The 26414-nt window shown below is 42.5% G+C and overlaps 1 protein-coding gene across 5 annotated transcripts in view; it reads left to right on the top strand.

Moving 5' to 3' along the window:
• Positions 1 to 10776: 10776 nt before the first annotated feature.
• The window catches only part of TMEM50B (transmembrane protein 50B), a 33141-nt gene continuing 17503 nt past the window's right edge, over positions 10777 to 26414 (top strand). Inside the window, exons 1-2 of one of the 5 annotated variants that reach the window (XM_058732501.1) lie at positions 10777 to 10941; positions 20315 to 20485. The gene's annotated coding sequence lies outside the window, so the exon portion shown is untranslated. Of the gene's footprint in view, positions 10942 to 11043; positions 11451 to 14986; positions 15012 to 20314; positions 20486 to 26414 lie in introns of those variants that run through there. The other 4 variants (XM_058732505.1, XM_058732500.1, XM_058732502.1 and 1 more) reach the window with 4 other exon arrangements.

The raw sequence follows: 26414 nt of genomic DNA, 5'->3' as shown, positions 1-26414 counted from the left end.
CCTTGGGAGACAGAGTTCAGAATGATGCACAGGACAAAAGAGGCTGGCTCTCTGTAGACGTTCCATTTAGCTGGTGCAGGAGGGCAGTGGCTGCCAGGTGGACACAGAAGTGACATCAGTGCCGCTAGCAGTGACAGTCAAGTTCTTGGCTGTCTTGTAGTACGTGGTTGTGGCCACAGCAGCTTTGGTGTTTTCCTCACCAGGTCAGTTCTTCAGTGTTGTTTTAGTTACTGTTCCTGAAAACAACCTTGAGCCACTTTCTTTGGCCATTTGCAGCTCAGCACTATGACTGATACAGATGAGATCATGAGACTCTCATGGCTTTGGGATACCCAGGAACTATACGTTGGATTGTGGCACAGGGGGCACGTGGACTCCCATTAAACTCTCAGCCCTGCCACTTTGTAGGTGTGTGATCTTGGGCAAATTACCAAACCTCACCGACCTACAGCTTACTCAGGTGTAAACACTCATAATGATCACTTCTTGTGAGAATTCATTGAGATATTCAATGTAAAGAATCCATCGCAGTTACTGACACATGATGAGCACTCCACTCTAAGTATCAAATTATGTACATTGTTGTGCTACGAAGAGAATAAACAGACGTTTTTATTACTTTTAAGGTTTGCTAAAAAAATGTTCCATTGTTCTTCTCTTGGGGGAGTATTGATTTCAAAGTTGATCTTGCTAGTTTCAGTCAATTTCCTGAATTCACTGAACTGTTCTCTGACATGCCTTCAGCTAGCAGAGGGCGTTAAATGAAAATGTAGAAGTTAGTCAAGAAAGACCACATATTATATGATTCAATTTATATGAAAGGTCCGGGATAAGTAAAGCTATAGAGACAGAAAGTACGAGGGCTGTAGAGTTTGGGGGAAATGGGGAGTGACTGCTAATGTTTATGGGTTTCTTTTGGAGGTGATAAAAACATTCGAAAATTGTGGTAATGGTTGCACAACTCTGTGAACATACTAAGAACTGCTGAATTGTGCACTTTAAATGAGTGAGTTTTATCGTATGTGAAAGCTGTTTTCTTTTTTAAAAAAAGAAAAAAGTAAGAAAATGTTGAGTGGTTCTGTGGTAGGGTCCCCTCCTTAAGGAAAGAAAAAAAACCCCAAAACCTCAAGGCAACCTGGTTATACACGTACGTGACAACATCCCTCATGACCTTGTAACAAGAGACCACTTAATCAGACTACATATTTGTATGTTACCATATATGGGAGACAAGTAAAAAGCATATAAAAAACTATGTCACATGGAGTTCGGGGCTCAGTTCTTTGGGTACAAACGCAACTGAGCCGCACTGGCATGAATAAAGTTGCTTCCTAGAAAGAAAAGCCTCAGTGTCACAACTCTCTGCGCAAGAATCCTGCTACAGTTCTGAATTTGGTAGGTTGCTTGCTACTTTTCTATACTCAAGAAATGTCTTCAGAAGCATAAAGAGTAAGAGAACTGTTTTAAATTAAGCATAAAAATGACAGCCAATGTTTTAAGAGTTTAAATTTAGATGCTTTCACATCTCTAGCAAATGTTGATTAATGTGCACAAGTTTCTGCAAAACCCCACAAAACTTTGTTAGTATTCCCAGGCATTTGCTACTGTGTCCTCTTTTTTTTTTTTTTAAAGATTTTATTTTATTATTTTTAATATAATTTATTATCAAATTGGTTTCCATACAACACCCAGTGGCCACCCCAACAAGTGCCCTCCTCAATGCCCATCACCCACTTTCCCCTAAGATTTTATTTTTCTAAGTTATCTCTACACCCAATGTGGGGCTTGAACTTACATCCCCAAGATCAAAAGTCGCATGCTCCATGATTGAGCCAGCCAGGCGCGCCTCTTTGTTTTTCTTAAATAAATAGCCACTCTTAGCAAGCTGAGTGATGGCCTCATATAAACAAGAATCCACAAAGTGGAGAAAAATAGATAAAAGCAAGTGCACATTTTGTAAAAAATGATTGAAAAAACATGGTCTTTTAAAAAAAATTTTTTTAATGTTTACTTATTTTTGAGAGAGAGAGAGAGAGAGACACAGAGTGTGAGCAGGGGAAGGGCAGAGGAAGAGGGAGACACAGAATCCGAAGCAGGCTCCAGGCTCTGACACCCAACAGACTGAGCCACCCAGGCGCCCCAAGAACATGGTCTTTAATTACATAGACAAAACCTTTTATTCTAGAACTCAGCAGGTGATTAGGCAGTGGGTAAGGGGTCCATCCCCACTATTTCCCACCACACATCATGTTGCCCAGAGCCTCTGGGGAAGAAGAGGCCTAAAGAGCCTGCCTTTCCCCTCTTCTCTTCTCTCCAACACCCAAGACAGAGTGGCCTTGAGACGTGATTCCGTAACCTTCTGGACAGGAGTGTCAGGGAGCTGGCAGAGTGAGGAAGAATACCTGTGTGTGCCTTTGGGTCCCACTCTTACGGACATGAGTACCTGGAGAAGTTTGGATGATGCCTGTTTTAAGCTTATCACTTATGGTGCCTGCCTGCCCACAGGGGCCAAAGCCAAATTGGCTCAAGAGCAAGGAATATATCAACTGGCTGGTAAAGTGTTACATAGCACAATAACATAAAGTTCTTTGTTTGGAAAAATAAAACCTTTTTTTTTTATTTTGAAAATTCACATGTATATAGTAAAAAATTCAATCAATGCAAAAGGATAGATGATGAACAAATGAATTCCCCTTTATCCCAGACCTCCTCACCCCCCAGATCCAGACCTCCCAACCCTACTTCCCAGATCTAAATGCCATCAACCACTTCTTGCACATCTACTAGTTTTTTGTTTGTTTGTTTTTATGCTGTAGTAACAAATGACTACAAAATTAGTGGCTCACATAACGCAAATTTGTTGTCTTACAGTTCTAGAGGCCAGAAGTCCAAAGCAGATCTTACTGAGTTAACATCAAGGTGTTGGTGGGGTTTCATTCCTTCTGGAGGCTCTAGGGGAGAAGAGAATCTGATTCCTTGCTTTTTCCAACTTCTAGAAGCCACCTGTATTCTTGGCTTGTGTCCCCATCCTCTATCTTCATAGCCAGCGACAGCAGGTTAGCCTTCCCCCTAGTCACATTACTCTGACTCTCCTGCCTCCCTCCTCCACTTACAGGACCCTTGGACTTACATCGGCCCCACCCAGATCATCCAACATAATCTCCCTGTTTTAAGGTCACTCGATTAGCAACCTTAATTTCCTTTCATTAAGTAACATAACATATTCACAGATTCTGGGAATTAGGACCTATTTGGGGAAGCCATTATCCTGCCACCACACTATCCTTTATTTATATATATAATTTATATACACACACCATTTCTCCACCTGTCTCTCAAAAACAGATACATGTAAACACACTATCTTATCTTATCTTATCTTATCTTATCTTATCTTATCTTATCTTTCTCTTCCGCTGTCTATTAATGAATCTTGAGGATCTTTCCAAATCAACACATCTAGCTTTATTCAGCCTGCATGAGATCGTTGTATGTTCTCCTGGAAATAAGAACTAATCAATACTGAGCAGATGACATAAATAGCAGCACAAGGTTACACAGAGAGAGACCTTGAGGCATAGAGACAGCAAATGCAAGTTGAAGTCGTCACGAATCAGGAATGAGATATGGCATAATAATGCGCCATAAGGTATGAGGTACAGAGAAAGTGACAATAGCTTACTTATTGAATGCTTTCCTTGCACTAACTAATCTTCACGACAATCCTACGACAGGTCCTGTTATTAACTGTTTTTGAGAAATGAGGAAACTAGTGAGGCTCAGAGAGGTTAGGTAACTTGCTTTGGGTCACACAGCTAGAAAGTGTCAAGGGTTGGGATCTGAACCCAGATTGTGTATGGTTGGTCTGACTCCAGATCCCTGTTCTTACCCACACCGTGCCAAGGTGTTGGCAGAGAGGACACTGGAGCAGATCACATTAGTGAAGCGTCTGCAGTGAAGATTCAAGACACTGAGTTTCCGGGGACTGTCTTGAATTCAGTGTGTTTTATTGGGACTGTCATTCTTTTATTTTTGAGTTCATTTATTTATTTAGGTGATCTCTACACCCAACGTGGGGCTTGAACTCATGGCCCCAAGATGAAGAGTCGCATCCTGTTCTGACTGAGCCAGCCAGGTGCCCCTGGACTGTCATTCTTGCCCTTTACTGCCCCTGATACCACAAGAAAGAGGCAGTGAGGCTTTGGAGCTAGGGAGACTTGAATTCGGACCCAGATTTTGCCACTCATTAGCTATGTGACCTTCTTGAGTTTCTGTTTTTCATCTGTCGAATGAGTTTATAGTTGACCCTTGAATAGCAGGGGTCTGAACTGCTCAAGACCAGTTATACTTTTTCTTCCTTATGATTTTCTTAATAGCATTTGTTTTTCTCTCCTTCGTTCTAAGAACACAGTGTATAAGACGTATAAAACACATAATATGTGTTTTATAATGTTATCATTATATATCATTATAATATGTTAATAGACTATTTATGTCATCAGTTAGGTTTCCAGTCAACAGTAGGCTGTTAGCAGTTAAGTTTTTGGGGAGTCAAAAGTCATAGGTGAATTTTTTTTTTTTTTTTTTTTTTGAGACAGAGAGAGACAGAGCATGAATGGGGGAAGGGCAGAGGGAGAGAGGGAGACACAGAATCGGAAACAGGCTCCAGGCTCTGAGCTGTCAGCACAGAGCCTGACGCGGGGCTCGAACTCACGGACCGCGAGATCATGACCGAGGTGAAGTCGGACGCCCAACCGACTGAGCCACCCAGGCGCCCCACATATGTGAATTTTTGATTGCGTGGGGGGGTTGGTGTTCCTAACCCCCACATGGCTCAAGGGCCAACTGTAATCAGACCTAACTTGCAAGGATAGCTGTAATCCTTAGAGATGATGAATATGAAATGCTGGGTCAGGCTGAGGTCCTCAGTAGTAACTCGGTGGAGGCATTACTGCTCCCGGAGGATATTTTGGAAATTTGTGGAGGAATCTTCAGATGACAACATGGCTGCAGAGGCACTGCTGGCAGAGTTTCTATTTAGCCCATTTGGACCAGTACGTTGTGCTGTCTGGCATCTATTCTGATTGGTTGATAAGTCCATGCAATCCTAATTGTTAAATATTTTGAACATCACCGGCCCCCCCACCCCGACCACAAACATTTAGGAGAGGGAGCCAGGGATGCTGAGTGTCCGCAGTGAGCAGGGTGGGTGACGAAAAAGAAGAATTGTTCCATGTCTTGGTCAACATTCAAATATCTCACCAGACATTCATGCGGGTGAAAAAATCTGTTCCTGATAATCTAAGCCTGGAACAGAATTATATTTTACGTGTAAACACAACATGTTTTTTGCGTGATTATTTTATTAAAATTAAAAAAATATTTATTTACTTTTGAGAGAGATACAGACAGAGTATGAGCGGGGGAGAGGCAGAGAGAGAGGGAGACACAGAATCGGAAGCAGGCTCCAGGATCTGAGCTGTCTGCACAGAGCCTGACGGGGGCTCGAACTCACGACCTGTGAGATCATGACCTGAGCCGAAGTCAGTTGCTTAACCGACTGAGCCACCCAGGCACCCCTTTGCATGATTTAAAACACACTATTTTTTTTTCACTAATTCAACTAATTTACTAATGCATTCACAACACAACTACTAGAGAGAGAGAGAGAGAGAGAGAGAGAGAGAGAGAGGGAGAGAGAGATTCTCAAGCAGGCTTTGTGCCGTCAGCAGAGAGCCCGACATGGGCCTTGATCCCACGAACCATGAGATCATGACCTGAGCCAAAATCAAGAGTCGGTCACTTAACTGACTGAGCCACCCAGGCGCCCCTAAAGATTTCATTTTTAAGTAATTTCTAAACTCAGCCTGGTGCTCAAACTCACCACCCTGAGATCAAGAGTCACACGCTCCCCTGCATGAGCCAGCCAGGATCCCCGAAGATCCTCACTTTCTGATACGTACATTTTTGTGTCGTGACCTCCCATGTTGTATCAGATTTGGTCTATGTGACCAATAGTATACAACAGAAGTGATAGGATGTCACTTCTGAGGCTAGAAGCTTCCTGCTCTCTCACTTTCTGTTAGATCACTTGCTCTGGGTGAAGCCAGTTGCCATGACTTGAGGCAGTCTTGCACAGGAGCACATGTGTGCAGGAACTGAGGCTCCTAGACAACAGCCATGTGAGTGAGCATTATTGGAAACAAAGCCTCAGCCAAGCCTTCAGAAGCATGCAGCCACCACTGACAGGTTCACTCTAAGCTCACGAGGAATCCTGAGTCAGAACAACTGAGCTAAGTTGCTTCCAGATTTCTGATCCTTAGCTATTATGTAAAATAATAAATAAATGCTTGATGTTTTAAGTTGCTAAGTTTGAGGATAATTTGCTACATGGTAATCGATAATTAATAGAGTAGACATACATGAAACTCTGTAATCTCATAATTTCATTAATAAGCATTGTAGCAATAGTTCATATATGTTACCCTTCTAGTGTAAAGAAAATCAATCAATATGGCAAAAATTACAGGTTGAAATGATTAATTTGGGGGGCCACATTTTGCGTTTCTGTGTTATCACATACTGTCCCTAGAGGTCTCCTACCTAACTTCTCTCTGGCTTCTTGTATGACTGTACTACTGTGTCTTTCTCGGACCCATCATCTGTTCTCTGTTTCCCATTGAAGAATTTATCTTCCTATCAATCTTTTAAACACTGGTGTCTGAATATATCCTTGACATAGCACACTTGCAATATTTCATTGCCACCTTTTCCCGGATCGTAACATAGGTGATTTTTTTATAAGTTTATTTATTTATTCTGAGAGAGAAGGAGAGAGAGAGCAGGGGAGGGGCAGAGAGAGAGGGAGAGAGAATCCCAAGTGGGCTCCATGCCATCAGCACAGAGCCTGACACAGGGCTTGATCCCATGAACTGAGAGATCATGTCCTGAGTAGAGAGTAAGAGTTGGATGCCTAACCGACTGAGCCACCCAACATCGGTGATTATTTTAACACAACACTTATAAAAAAGACTGACTCATCTGCGACACTATCATACTTCTCATTTTCTCCATATCTATTTCTGTCTCTATTGCTGCTGAGATTAGGTCCCCATTTTTTTTTGTTTAAAACTAGTTTTTGGGGGCGCCTGGGTGGCTTGGTCGGTTAAGCCTCCGACTTCGGCTCAGGTCATGATCTCACGGTCTGTGAGTTCGAGCCCCGCGTCGGGCTCTGTGCTGACAGCTCGGAGCCTGGAGCCTGTTTCCGATTCTGTGACTCCCTCTCTCTCTGCCCCTCCCCTGTTCATGCTCTGTCTCTCTCTGTCTCAAAAATAAATAAACGTTTAAAAAAATAAATAAATAAAACTAGTTTTTGTTGCTGTTGCTTTGTTGTTGTTATTGTTGTTCTAGTGTTCTCAAAAGCCAGTTTGAGGTTGTTTTTCCAGTTACTCGCAACTGAAGGAGCCAACTGATAAATGTATCCACTGTCGTCAAGAGTTTAAACTACAGAGAGAAAGGTTTCCTCTTCTGCCTGTGTCATATAATCCCCTAAGCTTTGGTATCATTTCCCCCCCCCCCGAAGGTCAGTCTTTCTCCCAAATGATTGATCCTTTCAGGAGAAGGTCATTTCAGATCCACAGGAGTGTGATCTTAGCCTCAAGACCTTCATCCAAATACAACAGTTCTACTGACTTACGTGAAGTCTTTTTGTTACACAGCCCCGTAAGTTTATGGAGGAAGAGACAGTATTTTAGGAAGTATATGTTTACATATTATGCTTTAGTCTTTCAGTTCCTGTAATACACATCTAGCGTGTACTTTCAAAAGACGGGAAGTGAATGCCACTCCAGTAAAGTTCGTGAAACAGCGTTGAGATAATAAGAACAAACCAGAATCTGTGGAGCCTAGTGCAAAGGACAGCTTGAGTTGTTCTTTTTTCTTAGTAGGCTTGAACCAACTGGACCGGATTCTACCTGTCCACTTTTAGGTGAAACAGTCTTTTTAGAACCTGTCCTCGCCCAAACCTGAAAAGGTCCTGAAATCGCAAAGACTCCAGAATCTAGGAGGGCCTCTCTGAGGTTCTTAGGTAATAGGAATTTAAGAAAACACATACTTAGGTAGCTACATGATGGAATACCATTTGAATCAGAGCAGGTGTGAAGTTTTGTTGAAGCTGATTTGCAACTTTACGAAATACTCAAATCAGTACATTTGAAAGGCTGACATTGAAATGTGGACATCAGTAACTTAACCCCAATATATTTCAAATGCCCGTATTTTTGAAAGCACAAATATATATATGTGACTCTCTTTGTAAAGTAGAGGTTTACAGAATGAGAGGGAAGATAGTTGCATTAGTGTAAGTCCCCACTCACTTCTGAAAAAGCAAGTGAAGGTATATACATCCTAAGGGCAGGTCAACAGTAACATGTTCCTTCAAACATGGAGGTAAGAATTTTCTTTTTTTTTTTAATTTTTTTTTAACGTTTATTTATTTTTGAGACAGAGAGAGACAGAGCATGAATGGGGGAGGGACAGAGAGAGAGAGAGACACAGAATCGGAAGCAGGCTCCAGGCTCTGAGCCATCAGCCCAGAGCCCGATGCGGGGCTTGAACTCACAGACCGTGAGATGGTGACCTGAGCTGAAGTCGGACGCTTAACCGACTGAGCCACCAGGCGCCCCAAGAATTTTCTAATAGATATTCTGTAAAAAAGCATTTACAAATTCTCTGGAAATCTTAAAATACTTAATACTTCAAAAAGTGTGAGCATTAAGACTATGAAAAAACTCCTACCTGTCCCCCAATATCCATTCTTCCTCAGTACTGAAACCCCATTTTCCAGTCTTCCTTTACATTTCACATAGCTAAGTGACTAAGTTTTTGCCAGCAGGATGAAAGCAGAAATGGTATATGCAGCCTTTGGGAAATGCTTCTAAAGAGAGGGGGTGTTCCCTTCTTTGTCTTCTCTTCTGCTGGTTGGAATGCAAGCATAATGGCTGGAGCTACAGCAACTCTATTAGACCATGAGGTGATACTGGGAATGGAACCATATACCTTCCAAATGCCCATATATTTGAAAGCATAAATACATTTGTGACTCTCCTGCTGGAACAATGAGTCTAGATCTGTCTCATGATGTGTCAGACTAGCACTAGACTAACTCTGGACTTCTTAAACATAAGAGAGAAATACCAATTTTTGTTTAAGCCACTGGTATTTTGTGTTTTCCCATGCTACTTGCAGCCAAAGCTAATCCTAATACGATAATCAAAAAAGAAGCAAGATCTAAAACCTTATTTAAAAAAAGGCAACTCTCATATGTTAATAAATTGTGTTAAGTTATATAATTTAACTAGTTTTAAGGTCGCATATATTTCAAAAGTAAATTATTCAACACATATTTATTTTTGAATTTTTTATTGTTTTTATTAAAATTTTTTTTCAATGTTTATTCATTTTCGAGAGACAGAACACAAGCAGGGGTGGGGCAGAGAGAGAGGGAGACACAGAATCTGAAGCAGGCTCCAGGCTCTGAGCTGTCAGCACAGAGCCCCGTCGGGGGATTCCAACCCACAAACAGTGAGATCATGACCTGAACCGAAGTCGGACGCCTAACTGACTGCGCCACCCAGGTGTCCCTCAACAAATATTTATTGAATACTAGACCCTAGTACATGTATCAGAATGATGGATAATGTAACTATAAATGTATTACTTGCAAAGTGACAAATATAAAAGAGAAAAGTAGTGTCTATGAAAATGGGACCTGAGGGATAGTGGGAAAACGCCACAAAGCAGGGATTGTTCCTCTTATATGTGTAAGATCTATAGGAGTCATAATAGAAGAGGATGGCCTTCTACCATAAGTTGGGACACAAAACCTTTATTTCATCATACCACAAGTAAAAACGTTTTAAGATTCCCATTGATAATTCCCGGAAATCCAGTGTCTTTTCCTCACACAACTAAACGGCGTTTTGTATTCTGTAGGAGATTTAGATGGGACTTTCAAAAGCTATTGAAGTTATGCTAAAAATTCAAGATGCAATGTCTTTATTTTTATTTATCTATTGACTAAGTAAGCTCTACACCCAAGGTAGGGTTTGAACTCACAACCTGAGGATTAAGAGTCACATGCTCTACTGACAGAGCCAGCCAAGCACCGCAACACGTAGTGTCTTTAAAGGAGACAGTTGGAAGAGACCTGATTACAAGGAAGCCAAGAGTCTGGGCGGATCCCTGAAAAAGCATCAGGACAGAATCAGAAGACTAGCTGTATGGTGCTGGTTACCTCGTGTAACAGTACTAGTTGGTGGCCTTAGACGAGTAACTGCGCTTTTCTAGGCCTCCATTTCTGAGCGTGGGGATTAGAAACGGGCATCCCTACAGACCTTCAGTTCCGTAGAACCCTTTTCTGGAGCACGTGCCCTACTCTGGGCAGCTCGCGCGGCCAACGCCGCTGGGCCTACATGCAAAGAGAGTGCCTGCCCTCTGGGTCTTGGGCTCTCCTCGCGCATGACCTCACGGATGCTGCGCTTGAAGTTGGCTAGCAGAAACGCAGCGGTGGGAGCCGGGCCCCAGCCGCCGTCGGGAACACAGCAGGACCAGTCAGGTTTAAGCGGCCGAGAACCCTAAGGCGTGGAGTCAGCCGACAGCCCCGGGGGGTCGTGGAGACCTGGTACCCTCGCCCCGCCCAGTGGCGCCTCTGCCCCGCCCCTCGAGCCCCGCCCCGCCCCCGACCGGCCACTTGCTGCGTGCCGATTGGTCGCTGCGGTGCGCACGGCGCCGCGCCCCGCCGGCGCCCCTAGCCTAGCGCCCGCCGTCTGCTCCCGGCTCCCCGGGACCGAGGTGGAGCCGCGGACGCCGGCCGGGTCCGGGCACAGCCGCCTCTTCCTGTGCGTGAGCGCTTGGGGTCGGCGTAGGGGTCAGGGAAGCCAGGTGAGTGCGGTCGGCCGGTCTCGCGACGCGCTGGGGGCTCGTGCCCCCCGTCCGCGCGTGAGGAGGCGCCCCCGGCCAACCCGGCCTGCGCGGTGCGGCGGCGCCCAGCCCGGCCTCTCCTGCGCCCGGCGCCGCCCGGTGGAACGGGCCGGAGGAACACCCGGGCAGCCTGCGGACCGGGGGGCCTCCGCCAACCTCTCCGGCCCAGCCCGCCTCCCCTCGGGCCGACCGCGGCGGTGACGCGCGGGGACCCGCACTCGACCGGGGAGGGCCGCACCGCCGCGTTACCTGGCCGTCGATTGCTTGTCGGGGAGGTCTGGAAGATTCCCATCTCGAGCCTCTCGGCTTCCCAGGGCGACGGGCAGGGGAGAGAGGCGGTGGACGGCTCGCTGCGGGAGTCTGGGGGCGACTCGGGTACTTTTGTCGTCCCTCTCGCGTTCTCAGAACCATTGCTGAGAATATGGACCGTGTTGTGTGGACTTTCCCGACTCTGACCTTAGGAGAGTCAGGTACAGAGGTGGGAAGAGGAAATGTTAGAGGCTCAGCATTCTTTTGAGAATTAATCATAAAGTGTTGAACGACCTTTTAGATAAGTAGCAGCAGAGAATCGCCACTGTAGCAATGGTAGTTGGCTGGGGAAGACCATTTTGGTTTTTAACCAATTAATTGGGTTCCGAGTTAATCGCTGGAAAGTGCTTAATCTGTAATGTAAATATATGACCTTTTTAAAGCCAAAGCAGTGTTAAGATCGACTGTGCTCGTTCCCTTGCTGCTGTCAGTGCCTTGTGAGCTTGTGCGTGTGTGGGGGCGGGAGTCAAGCCTGCGATTGGAGTAAATGTGTAGTCACCATTATGCCTCTCAAAGACGTTAATTTCTCTTCTCGGAGTGTCCCACCTCTTCCCTCAAACTCTTCATTTATCTGCACCGTAAATCCCCTTTCTTAACAATTCCCAAGGCTCTTACTCCCGGGCTGGTCACACTTTTCCTTTCCATCGTCTTTAGTCTCTTGTCTTCTCGTGTTTCAGATCGGCTTAGGTTTCAAACGTAAAACAAACGTTAAGCCTTCTTACCGGTAATAGTGTTGCAAGACTCTTCATTCTTAAAATAAAAATCGAAAGTTATCTTGAATGTTAATGCTGCAGGAAAAGCAGGTTTAATGAGAGCAGCAGGAGGATGTAGTTTTCCTCTTCCGGAGACACACCCTCCCCTCCCCACCCCACCCCCATCCTCTGTCCACTAGGATTACAGCAGCCTTGACTGGCTGGTCTTTTCTGAGTTCACTTCTGGAGTCCAGGGTAAAGAATCTGTCTGATTAGTTTATCCTTATTTGCTCCTTTTGAAGTGATAATGGTAATATAGGCTGTAGAAAAAAAAATTTTTTTTAATCTTGGCTCTTTTTAAAAATTTTATTTATTTTTAGAGAGAGAGTGCGCATAGCACAAGTGGGGAAGGGGCAGAGAGAGAATCCCGAGCAGAGCCTGATGCAGGGCTCAAACTCACAAACCATGAGATCCTGACCTGAGCCGGTCAGGAGTCCAATGCTTAATTTATTGAGCCATCCAGGCACCGCCGGCCCTCATTTTTAAAATGCTGCATAGTATGCATTGTTCACATGTACTCTAATATATTTTATTGGTCCTGTACTGATGGACATTTTGGTTGTGTTTAGATTTTAGCCATTAAAAGCCTTGCTGCATGAAAATCCTTCTGCCATTGTAGGATAAGTTTCAGGTAGATAATTGAAACAGATGATTGTACTTCAGTATAATTTTAGTGCCCTTTTCACCAGGAATATTTTTTATAACTTAAAAAGATTTTATAACTTAAAGGCAGTAGCTAAATTTGTTTGATTTAAATGCGTTTCTTAGAACCTGTGTGTCCTTTTATATTTAGAGACCGAATCAAGAAAATTTTGAGGACCAGGTTAAATAATGGTGAATTTTTTAACTTTGTTTCCACTTAGTGGTGTTGACTTTAAGGTTATGTTCACTCATTTGATTGGCTTGGCAGGAATGAATAGAGAAGGCCTTCAGGAAGAGAAAATGTGAACAGACTATTTTATGTACATTCCATCCTATGGTAACCCCTTGAATACCCAATCATAACAATTTCTTGTTCTTTTTTAAAATAAGTTCCTTTTGGGGCGCCTGGGTGGCTCAGTCGGTTGAGCGCCGACTTCGGCTCAGGTCACGATCTCGAGGTCCGTGAGTTCGAGCCCCGCATCGGGCCCCTGTGCTGACAGCTCAGAGCCCGGAGCCTGTTTCAATTCTGTGTCTCCCTCTCTCTGACCCTCCCCCATTCATGCTCTGTCTCTCTCTGTCTCAAAAATAAATAAAAACGTTAAAAAATTTTTTAAAAAAATTAAAAAATTAAAAAAATAAAATAAGTTCCTTTTAGGGGCGCTTGGGTGGCTCAGTCGGTTGAGCGTCTGATTTGGCTCAGGTCATGATCTCACGGCTTGTGAGTTTGAGCCCCGCATCGGGCTCTGTGCTGACAGCTGGGAGCCTGGAGCCTGCTTCGGATTCTGTGTCTCCCTCTCTCTCTGCCCCTCCCTTGCTCATGCTCTGTCTCTCTCTCTCTCAAAAATAAATAAACATTCCAAAAATAAATAAACATTCCAAAAGAAATTAAAAAATAAATAAATAAAATAAGTTCCTTTTGTTGCAAAATATATCCCAGGTGTACAAAAAGTATGTATACATATGTACGTATATATTTGTATATGTATGATATATGTGATTTATATGTATATATATCATATGTGGTATATATGTACATATATTTTTAAAAGAGTATGAATGCTGTGATCATTGTATTTACCATCGGATTAAGAAACAAAACATTTGCCTCCTTCTTCCAGAGGTAGCCTCTGTTCTGATCTGTTAATCTTTCTCTTGCTTTTTAAAATAAACTTTACATACAGGGCGCCTTGGATGGCTTCAGTTGGTTGAGCATCTGACTTCAGCCTAGGTCATGATCTCGCCGTTCTCGAGTTCGAGCCCCATATCAGGCTCTGTGCTGACAGCTCACAGCCTGGAGCCTGTTTCAGATTCTGTGTCTCCCTCTCTGTCTCTGCCCTTCCCCCACTCACGCTCGCTCTCTCTCTCTCTCTCTATCAAAAATTTAAAAAACATTAAAAATTTTTAAAAATAAGCTTTGCATATATATACACACAAATATACACATAGACATAAATGCACACACACAGTGGACATATACACAGATACCCATCCTAAACAATATTTTTGATTTTGATTGAGTAGTGTTACAACAAAATTCTCATGCAAATAGTGAGCATGTTTCAAAGTTTTATTTAACTGTTATAGAGAGTGCCACAAAGAGCTGGTTTTGAGAGGATTTAAAGAATATATGTAGTCCACAGGGAAAAGAATGTCTGAACAAAATTGCCAAGTTAGATACAATTGGTTAATGTTCTACACAGCAACGAAATCATAATGCCTGTGGGATTACTCTTTCCTACAAGGTTCTAAAAATCATAACCCCTTATTAATTCTCCAGTTCAACCTTATAGGACTATAAACCGTGTCTTTATTAACAATGAATTTTTCATTAAGTAAACTATGATAACGAAGTTCTTTTCCCCTGAGTGTAGATGAATTCCAAACAGACTTATTAGAAAATACTAGAGCTTTCTAAATTTGAGATTAAAATTTTGTTTTACAATTGTAAGTACAAACCTGAGTGTGTAAGGAAAGGACGATATTGTCATTATTATAGATGGAGTTTTCCAGGAAGAGATGAGCAGAAGAGAATGACTTCAGCTTCCCTGACCGTTTATAGGGGGACTTTCGGTGGAAGTTAATGAGTAGTGTCATGAGTGAGTCCTAGGAAATGGACCACACAGTAGGGCATCTGGAAGGCTCTAGTGTGGGCCTCATACAAGGCACACCTTGTTTTATTGCGCTTTGCAGATACTGTCTTTTTTTTTGTTTGTTTTTTTGGTTTTTTTAAACAAAGTGCAGATTTGTGGCAACCCTGTGTGGAGCAAGCCTATCAGCACCATTTTTCCAACGGCATTTGTTCACTTCATGCTTCTGTGTCACATTTTGGTAATTCTTGCAATATTTCAAACTTTTTTGTTACTATATGTGTCATGGTGATCTGTGATTAGTGATTGCAGCTTGCTGAATGCTCAGATGATGGTTAACATCTTTAGCAATGAAGTCTTTTCAAATTAAAGTATGCACCTTGTTTTTTAGACATAATGCCATCGCACACTCAGTAGGCTACGGTATAGTGTAAACGTAACTTTCATATGCACTTGGGAAACAATAATTCATTGGACTCATTTTATTGGGATATTCACTTCATTGCCACAGTCTGTATGGAATGTATAATATCTCCGGGGTCTGAAAGGACAGCAGAAGCGCAGGCAGAGGGCATGGGCTGCTCTGTATTTTCTGCTGTTCAGCTCACTGTGGCTTGCCCAGAGTTAACAGCGTGGCTCAAAGCAGAACCTTTCTGCCCCGGGGCATGAATGGCCTCTGCTGGTGCAGCTGCGGGGCTTTGAAGGCGAGCAGGAACTGTGTCACCGTATGGTCAAGATCAAACCAAGCCCAGCTGGGTACAGATAGGAATCTGGGCCAGGTTTCAGGGCGTTCAGTCCTCAGGTTAAACAGCTGGTGTGGCACCGGGGACATGTCTGTCTCACTACTTCAGTCTGGCCCGCTTAGCCTCCTTGTCTGGGGCACAGCTGGAACCTCTTTAGGTCTCCTGGGTTGGATCTTTCCTGTATCCTGGATTCTCTCTTTTAAAAGTTATTTTTGGGGCACCTGGGTGGCTCAGTAGGTTAAGCGTCTGACTTTTTTTTTTTTAATCATCTGACTTCTTTTAAATAATTTTTTTAACGTTTATTTATTTTTGAGAGAAGAGAGAGATAGAGCATGAGCAGGGGAGTAGCAGAGAGAGAAGGAGACACAGAATCTGAAGCAGGCTTCAGGCTCTGAACCGTAAGCACAGAGCCCTATGTGGGGCTTGAACTCACAGACCACGAGATCATGACCCGAACTGAAGCCGGACGCTTAACCGACTGAGCCACCCAGGCGCCCCATCATCTGACTTGATTTTGGCTCAGGTCATGATCTCATGGTTCATGAGATCGAGCCCTACATGGGGCTACGTGCTGACAGTGTGGAGCCTGCTTGGGATTCTCTCTCACCCTCTCACTGCCCCTCCCCTGCTCTCTCTCTCTTTCAAAATAAATAAACGTTAAAAAAAATATTTTTATTATTGAAGTATAGTTGACATACAAGTTACATTAGTTTCAGGGGCACAACCTAGTGGTTTAACAATTCTGTACATAGTGCTCACCATGATAAGTGTAGTTACCATCTGTCACCGGACAAACTTATAATCTTATCAACTCTATCCCTTATGCTATACTTTTCATCTCCTGACTTGCTTTATAACTGGAAGTTTGTGTCCTTTTTCTTTTATTGATTCACTCTCTCTAATGGTGCTCAAACTCCAGTAGCTTCTTGACAAGAAGAGTTACGTTTTTTGGAGACCTTCCCTGTCTGAATATGTTTTGATTCTATCCTCATACTTGACTGATACTTTGTCAGGTAATAGAATTTCAGTTGAAAATAATATTCCTTTAGAATTTTGAAGTTCCCTCTGCTTCCACTATTGCTGTTGAGAATTCCAAGCATTATGATTCATGGTAATTAGTATTTGACCTGCTTTTTTTTTCTGTCTCCAAACTTATAGAATCTCCATATTGACCACATTGTTTTGAAATTTAAAGTGATGTATCTTTTAAAAAAAAAAATTTAAATGTTTATTTTTGAGAGAGAGTCAGAGCATGAGTGGTGGAGGAGCAGAGAGAGAGGGAGACACAGAATCTGAAACACATGGGGCTTGAACTCACAAACCGTGAGATCATGACCTAAGCCAGATTGGACGCTCAACCGACTGAGCCACCCAGGCACTCCTAAAATGACGTATATTAGTGTGGGTCTGTTTGCATCCATCAAGTTGAGTATTTGATGGACCCTTTAAATCTGGATATACAGTAACTTCTGGGGAAATTCTCATGAAATATTTTGTTATTTTCTCCCTTCTATTTGCTTTGTAGTCTTTCTTCTGAAATACCCGCTATATGGATGTGAACATTGTAAAGGTCTTCCAATTTTCTTATCTGCTTTCCATCAGCTACTTATTACTCTCTGCCCAGTTTATGTACCAGAAACCATAGCCTCGGGAGGTTTAAAGCTCAACAGTGCTGGCACATAGCAACTAATCCTTAGATTTTCTTAACACTGATTTCCCAACCTTTCCATTTGGATTAAAAAAAAAAAATGTTTTCCAGGGGCGCCTGGGTGACTCAGTCAGTTGAGCGGCTGACTTTGGCTCAGGTCATGACCTCATGGTTTGTGAGTTCGAGCCTCGCATAGGGCTAGGGCTGTCAGCACAGAGCTCACTTTGGATTTTCTGTGCCCCTCCCCACACTGCCCCATCCCCGCTTGTGCTTTCTCTCTCTCAAAAATAAATAAAAAATATTAAATTTTTTTCCATGATCATGTTTTTTATTTCCAAAGGCTATTTTTTAGTCTCTGAGTATCTCTCATGATAGCATCCTATTCTTATTTGATAGATGCAATATGTTCTCTCATCTCTGAGGTTATGATGATCTTGTTTTAACTTTTCTTTCTCCGCATAGTTCTGCAGCTTCCCATTTGGAAGGAAGAGATCTGGCTGCCAGTCTCCTGAGCCAGAGCAGAGGAACAGTAGTCCCTCCTGTCCAGTTTTTGGTACTTCCGTCCTGCCTGTCATCCCCAGATCCAGAACACAAGCAATGGGGCGGAAACACCTTAGGCTTCTGCCAGGATATGGAAGAAGCATTTGGCACCATCAAGAAAGAAAGGACAGGCTCTGGGGACCTAACTTTCTAACTGCTTCCCCCGTGTCTTTCCTGGGTTGCTTCTCAGCTTTCCCCGCCGCTGGCTTGGGAACCCCGCTCTCTGGGGCGTGCTGTCCATTACCATTGTCCGGCAGCTTGCCAGATTTGAGGATTTCATTGCTGTTGCTTCTTTTCTCTTCCTTTCTCCTTATCATTAGGAGTTTATGACTTTTTAAAAACTCCCTTTGTTGTAGTTTTAGTGGAGCTCAGGAGTGAGCAAAATGGAGATGCGTGTGTGCAGGCGGCTGTCTCTGCCAGAAGGAGGAACAGTTTCTCTGGACCCAAGAGTCATAGCGGTATTGCCAGGAACAGTGTTTGCTACAAAGTAATCAAACGTATGTGAACCCTCTTTTTGGTAAGGAGTTGTTGAAGGTATGTATGAAGTAATCACAGTTGCTGTGATTAATTCTCACTTTCTAGGGATGTGCTGTCATCACCCCAGTTTACATACCAGAAAACCACAGCGTAGGGAGGTTTATAAGGAGGTTTAAAGCTCAAACAGCACTGGTACATAGCAACTATTCCCTAAAGAGTAGAATGGATACATAACCTGGCCAAGTAGGCACAGCTGGGAAGAGGCTGGACATGGGATTGGGCTCAAGCCAGTGTTCACTCCAAAGCCTGTACTTTTTTTTTTTTTTTTTTTTTTTTAAATAACTAGTTAATTAGTGAGCGTCTGACCTGATTTTGGCTCATGTCGTGATCTCACGATCTGTGAGACTGAGTCCGTGTGGGGTTTTGCATTGAGAGCATAGAGCGTGCTTGGGATTCTCTCTCTCTCTCTCTCTCTCTCTCTCTCTCTCTCTCTTCCCCTCCCCTCCCCTGCTCACACTCTTTCTCACTCTCAAAATAAATAAATACACTTAAAAAAATGATGTTTATTTTTTTCCACTCACATACTAGGCTCCACATAGCTAGTGCTTTTTATTTGTTCTTTGATGTATATTAACTGTCCGGTTCCTGGTATGTAGTAGGCACTGTAAATAAACATTGAACGAGGAAGTGAAAGCTGATATTTGAGCGAAAAAGTGCTAACTAAGCTGACGTCTGTGGTGTGAGTAGGAGTTAACTAGGTGAGCTGGGAACGGAGAGGTATCAGACAGAGGGTGTGTGGGTTTTCGGTGGGGTGATTTAGCAAGTATGGGATACCAAAAGAGAAGCCAGGATGCCTGGAAAGAGTCAGGAGAAGTGTGAGAGGAAGCTGGGGCCAGTAAGGCCTGGGCTGTACTATAGAGTTTTGTCTTTATCTTACAATACACTGGAGGGAAATTAAAAGTCTTCAGCAGGAGGGAAATACGAGAGTTGTGCCTTTTTAAAAACAGTCCTTGCAGCTGCAGTATGGAGGACATATTGATGGGGGCAGGAGTGGATGTGGCTAGGTGAGTTGGGAGGCCACCGTAGTGGAACAGGTGAGGGGGGAGTACTTGGGTCATGCGGTGCTGGAGACGGACTGAAGTAAGGAGGCTTAGTCGGGTGGTGGATTGGATGTCAGAGGGAAGAAAGAAGCAGCAGGGATGACCCCTGGGTTTCTGGCTTGTAAAACTGGATGGATGGTCCATTCATTCATTGCAGGGAATCCTGGAAGGGGATCAGGTTTGGAGGAGGAGATCATGAATTTGGGTCCTGACCTGTTGATTTTGAGGTGATTTTGAGACAGCCAGGCTGTGAATCAACGGCATTGAGAAGTACTGGAGGGGAGGATTCACCAAATAACTCACATTTTGAATAATTAAAAGTTAACAAGGATATTACTGGGGGAGATTATTATATAGTTATGAAATTAAAGTCTCTTTAGAAGTCAATGCTCCCCATCCTTTACTTTGATTTTAGATTTAAGTCTTTTACCAAAATTGGTGGTGCTGGCTAAATTTTATTCTTGTTACATGTGATTTACAAGTCAGAAGGCAAAGAAGCCTTCCCTGATGTAAAGTATGTAAAATGTCTTTTCCAGAAGTGCTTAGATCTCTGAATAATTCATGCTCTTGGATTTTAAGGCCTATAAAATATTCACACTGTGAGTGCCTAGAAACCAGGTTTATAGCAACCCAAGAAGAAAAGCTATTCTTTTTTTTTTTTTTCAACGTTTTTTATTTATTTTTGGGACAGAGAGAGACAGAGCATGAACAGGGGAGGGGCAGAGAGAGAGGGAGACACAGAATCGGAAGCAGGCTCCAGGCTCCGAGCCATCAGCCCAGAGCCTGACGCGGGGCTCGAACTCACGGACCGCGAGATCGTGACCTGGCTGAAGTCGGTCGCTTAACCGACTGCGCCACCCAGGCGCCCCAAGAAAAGCTATTCTTTAGACTCCTTTGGCAAGGTTGGAATCAGGAGCAATCACCATCATCATTGCAGACCTCATTGGACCGCTTTCTTCTGTTTCCAGATGATCACATTGTTCCTCTAAATTGCGTCCATTTCTCTTCTGTCTTGTTCTTGCTTTCTTCACTACAGGCAGCGGAACAATAACTTTCTCTTTATGAAATCTGAAATGACAGAAATACTGTGAAAGTCTCTGATGATGCGCAGCAGTTCAGCATGATGGTCTTGTAAGCAGATTTGGGGGCCAGATCTAAACTTCAGTGGAGATCCTGGCTTGCCTCCTGGCTAGCTGCGTGACCTCGGGCAAGTTAACCAATTCTCTAAACCTTCTCACTAGTGTGAGGTAATAATCACAACTGCCTTAGAGTGTTTGTGAGGATTGAAGAGAATAATCCATGAATAGGGTTCTTCTGAGCCTGGAATGGAGTGGTCTGTAAAGAGCATTGCACCTATACACATCCTGTAACTAACAGCCAGTAGTCCTGATCAGGGTGGGGAAGACACACACTTCATGTTTGTTTCATTCGACTCAGCTTGTTTTGCTCTGGCTGTGTAGACTTAATTAGCACCTTGAATGACATGTGTATTTTGTTAATCTCCTGATTTTTTGGCAATAGATTTTTTAATGATACAAATTATAATTTAATTTAACAAAATGTTAATTGGTTTCTCTGCTGGTTTGTAAATCCCCTGATGATGAGGGCTAAGTTTTATTCATCTTTATTTTCCCCACCGTGCCTTGCTTGTAGGAGGTGTTCTGTAAATATTCAGTACATGCTCTGGAGGAGTTTTGTGCCGATTAAATGCCATTGTATACGTAGGTCTGCTGTAGTGCGTGCACACAGTAGTTCGGGAAAAAAAGGACATGAGTCAGAGATGAACGTTGAATCGGTCCTCAGTCCTCCTCCACATCTTCTCCTTGAGATTCCTTAACTGCCCCGTGACTTCAGTTGCCACTTAATTACTGTGAGCCTCTAATCCGTACATCTGTCTTAAACCACTCTTTCAGTTTCTGTACATCTGTCTATGTGATCTCCACCTGAATGTCCTTTAGTCCTATCAAATACATTGTGCTCAGATTCCTCTCTCCCTTTCTCCCTTTCGTGCTTTGGCTAATGGTGTCTCACCATCCGTGGGGCCCCCAGCCACAATCTTAGCTTCTCCTTGCCTATTGATGATGCCACTTTAGTAGTCCTCAAATAAAAACCCTTCTTTAGCCTCCACCAGTATGGCTTCGGTATGCATCCTTCTTCTCTCCCTGTCTAGAGTGAGGGCCACCTTCTTTTCACATTTCTCTTCAGTCTCTCTCGTCCACACTGTTGCTGCCAGCATTATCTTTCTAAATCACAGAGATGATCTTGTCATTTCCCTGTTTACAAGCTCATAATTTTGCACATTTTATTCCTTCTTTTTCATCTGCCAAACTTTTATTCATGCTTCAAAACCCAGTTAAGTTTGCTCTCTATCTGTCGAACTTTCCTCAGCTCTTCCTGGCAAGTGCTGTCCTGTAATACTTTGTTTCATATTTCTCTTATGGCACTTCTGCATGATAGCTCATAGTGTATGTCTATTGCAGGACCTATTGTAATGCAGTTGTTTGTTCTGACACTGTTCCTAACTAGACTGTTTTCCGTATCGATTGCCTTAATCATTTTTATACATTCAGTACCTAATGCTAACGGAGAAATGGAAAAACAAAGAGGTGGTAGTGGAAAAATTTGGTTAGTGGAAAAATTTCTGAATTAGATGTTATTTGGGACTTTGATGCATATGGAAATTTCTCAGACCATGTCTGTATGTTGAAGTGTCTAGTTGTGTTCTCCTCCTCCTTCTGCAAGCGTCCTTGGGTTTCCTAAGCTGAGTTTTTGGAAATGAAATTTTGACAGTTGAATCACTTAAAATGCCCTCTGACAAGGACTTGTATTTCCTTTTATAAAGACTTACCACTCTTAGTATTAGGAATAATTGCTGTCTAATGTATTGCAAGACTTATGGGTCAGACCAGTAATCCATTAGTTCAGTTCACTAATCTTGTTTTTGTTGTTGTTGTTGTTGTTGTTGTTGTTTTATTTATTTTTGAGAGAGAGACGGAGAGTGAGTGTGAGCAGGGAAGGGGCAGAGAAAGAGGGAGAGAGAATTCCACACGGGCTTTGTGCTAGCCTGACGCTGGGGCTTGAACTCCCAAAGAGTGAGATGCTTAACAGACTGAGCCACTCAGGCGCCCCAGATCTTTTCTTTTTGTTTACTTGGTACTGGGGTCAGTTTTGTGGGAGAACATACCAATAATTTCCTTGACCTCAAAAGTCTTAAGTGTATTAAAAACAGTTACAGACATAATACATTGTATAAGAGGTTTCTCAGCAGGCAAGAAGAATCAGCACTTCATTGTGTTAATTATAATAACTTTTTAATGTTTTATTTATTTTTGAGAAAGAGAGACAGAGTACGAGCGGGGGAAGGGCAGAGAGAGAGGCAGACACAGAATCCGAAGCAGGCTCCAGGCTCTGAGCTGTCAGCACAGCTCGAACCCACGAACCACGAGATCATGACATGAGCCAAAGTTGGATGCCTAACCAACTGAGCCACCCAGGCACCCCTAATTATAATAACTTGTTAATGTTTATTTATTTTTGAGAGAGAGAGACTCTCTTCCCATTTGAGAGTGTTCATTCTTAATATACTAGTCCTTTCCCCTCACTTTCCTACACGTTTCCCAGAGTGACTGGGCTCTTGGTGCCTCAGCTCCTTTTCTCCTCAAAGTCCTTCTTTTGGTTTCCTGTTATGACTCAGTGAAACCCAAATCCAGGGAGACCGTTAATTTGCAGTGTGATCTGGCCCTTACCTGTCACTCTTCAAACTTATTCCAAGCCACCTTGCCCCACTAACTTTACTGTGTCCTGATTCTCTTTGGTACCAGCTAATTCTTCCTTGCTGGCCCCACAGAGACGTAGGGACTTTTGTATATAATTTTCCCTCTCCCTGCTCTATCCCTTTTGTTTCTCCTTAATCTAAGTAACTTTACTCAGCTTTTAAATTTTCATATGTTTTAAGATCTTAGCAAGGATTACCTCTTCATAGAGACTTTCCCTGATGACCCTTTCCAAAATAAGTCTCCCCTTTATTCTCTATTAGGATCCTGCGCATTTCCTCCATAGTAATTATTTGTATTACTTTGTTCCATGTTCCTCTTGTCCTGACCCTCCAATTTAAGCCCCAGATGGGAGGAGATCATGACAGTTCAGAAACCATTGTACGCAAATAGCTATATATTTTCTGCTTATAGAACTATTTATAATTAGATTAATATATGGGAAATGAATTTGATAGTAGGGAATAAGACTTGTTTTAATTTCAGACATTGTCTTAAATTCATGATGACCTTCCCTATTAACCAGTTAACGTTTAATGTTTGATAACAATTCGTTACCATATTTGCATTAATAGCGATAAAATGCAAGACTTCAGTGTAGCTAAAGTGTATCTGAATGATAAACTTCTGAAAACATTTTGTGGGTAAAATTTACATACTGTAAAATACACACATCTTAAAGTGTATACTTCAATGACTTTTGATAAATGTATGTACCTGTATAACCACAATCCCAACTACGATCTAGTACATTTCTGGGGCACCTAGGTGGCTCAGTCGGTTAAGGGTCCGACTTTGGCTCAGGTCATGATCTCGCGAGTCGTGAGTTTGAGCCCCACATCAGGCTCTGTGCTGAGCCTGGAGCCTGCTTTGGAGTCTGTGTCTCCCTCTCTTTCTGCCCCATCCCAGCTCGCACTCTGTCTCTCAAAAATGAATAAACGTTAAAAAAAAAAAAAAGATATAGAACATTTCTTTTTTTTTTTTTTTTTTAAATTTTTTTTTTTTTAATGTTTTTTATTTATTTTTGGGACAGACAGAGACAGAGCATGAACGGGGGAGGGGCAGAGAGAGAGGGAGACACAGAATTGGAAACAGGCTCCAGGCTCCGAGCCATCAGCCCAGAGCCTGACGCGGGGCTCGAACTCACGGACCGCGAGATCGTGACCTGGCTGAAGTCGGACGCTTAACCGACTGCGCCACCCAGGCGCCCCAATATAGAACATTTCTATCACTCCCAGAAAGCTCCCTTGCAGTCAGTCCTTACCCCCTATAGGCAAGCACTGTTCTGATTTCTTGGACTAGTGATTAATTTTGCCTCTTCTTAAGCTGCATTTAAATGGAACCATACAGTATACACTATTTTATGTCTGCTGACTTTCACTTAAATCGTGTCTTTGAGGGTTTGCTTGTTTTTTTTTTCTGTTGGTTGTATGTTCATTCTTTTTCATTGCGGAACAGTATTCCATTGTATGGATTGCTCATACCTTGTTTATCCATCCTTTTGTTGATGAACATTTAGGCTGTTTCAGTTTGGGGCTATTATGAATAAAACCGTTAAAAACCTCCTTCTATAAGTCTTTCTTATGTGTGGATAATGTGTTTTTACTTCCCTTGGCCAATACTTGGGAACGGAATTGCTGGGTTATAGGGAGGTTTTGGTTTTTTTTTTTAATGTTTTTGTTTTTTGTTTTTTTGTCTTTTTTTTTTTTTAATTTTTAAGACAGAGAGAGACAGAGCATGAGCGGGGAGGGGCAGAGAGAGAGGGAGACACAGAATCGGAAGCAGGCTCCAGGCTCTGAGCTGTCGGCACAGAGCCTGATGCAGAGCTCGAACTCACAAACTGTGAGAATATGACCTGAGTTGAAGTCGGACGCTTAACCAACTGAGCCACCCGGGTGCCCCTAGGGAGGTTTATTTTTAACTTGATAAGAAACCTTCACCAGAAATGTATGGGATCTCCAGTTGCTCTACAGCCTTACCAACATTTAGTATTGCCAGCCGTTTAAATTTTAGCTATCCTGGTGGATGTGAGATGTTATTTCATTAATTTGCATTAATTCATTAATTTTAAGTCTTTTTTCCCATTTCAAGTTTATTCAAGTCTTTTGCGTACTTTTTATTGCCTATATTTTATCTTTTTATTTCTGGTGTTTAATTCCTTCTGTATTATAGATACAAGTTCCTTGCCAGATATTTGTTTTGCAAATATTGCTTCCCAGCTTGTGTTTCCAGTGTTTGGACCTCCTATAATATATTACTTGTACTTATTTTTCAGAATAACTGGATCTATTACTTTAATTTTAGAGGTATTTCACCTGAATCCATATTTAAGCATATTATTTGAAAATATAACCAACATACTGTTTAGATACAAGTTCATCTTTATGAAATGCTATATATACAATGTTATAATTTTTGCTTCACATAGTTATCTTTTAGGTCAAAGAAGAAAAGATAGTCTTTTGTATTTACCTACATATAGATCATTTCTGGTATTCTTCATTGCTCCCTGTGGATCTGAGATTCATCCGATGTCATTTCCCTTCAGCCTGAAGAATTTCCTTTAGCATTATTTTTAGTGCAGATCTGGTGATGAATTATGTTTTTGTTTACCTGAAAATATTTTTATTTTATCCTCATTTTTATAAAAAAGCTTTATTGAAATATACATATGATAACATTCTGCTAGTTTAAGTGTACAATTCAGTTATTTTTAGTATATTTACAGGGTTGTGTAGTCATCACCATAGTTTTATTTCCTTAAGTTTTTATTTAAGTTCCAGTTAGTTGACATACAGTGTAATGCTAATTTCAAGTGTATAATTTAGTGATTCAAGACTTCCATACAACACCCAGTTCTCATCACAGGTGCCCTCCTTAATCCCCATCACCCATTTCCCCCCTCCCCCTACCAGCCTCCCCTTCGGTAACTACCAGAAGAGTCTGTTTCTTGGTCTGCCTCTCTCTTCCCTTCCCCTACCCCCTTTTGTCTAATTTTAGAACCTTGTGCCCATTAGCAATGACTCCCTATTCCACTCCCCCCACTGTCACTAGGCAACCACAAATTTACTTCCTGTCTATAAATTTGCTTCATCTGGACATTTCATAGACATGGAATTATACAATATGTGGTCTTATGTCTTTTACTTACATAATGTTTTTGAGGTTCCTTCATGTTGTAGCACATATCAGTGCTTCATTCCTTCTTATTGCTGAATTTGTATCCAGTATATGATACTGCCACATTTTATGTGCGTATCCGTCAGCTGATGCATGTTGGATTGCTACTTCTTGGCTTGGCTATTTTTTTTCAAGTTTATTTATTTTGAGAGAGAGGGAGAGAGAGCGAGCGAGCGTGGGTGC

The sequence above is a fragment of the Neofelis nebulosa genome, chromosome 5 (genome assembly GCF_028018385.1).
Source record: "Neofelis nebulosa isolate mNeoNeb1 chromosome 5, mNeoNeb1.pri, whole genome shotgun sequence".
In the NCBI taxonomy this organism is placed as follows: domain Eukaryota; kingdom Metazoa; phylum Chordata; class Mammalia; order Carnivora; family Felidae; genus Neofelis; species Neofelis nebulosa.
Note: the sequence above shows the minus strand (reverse complement) of the source record. Positions and strands in the feature narration are given on the sequence as shown.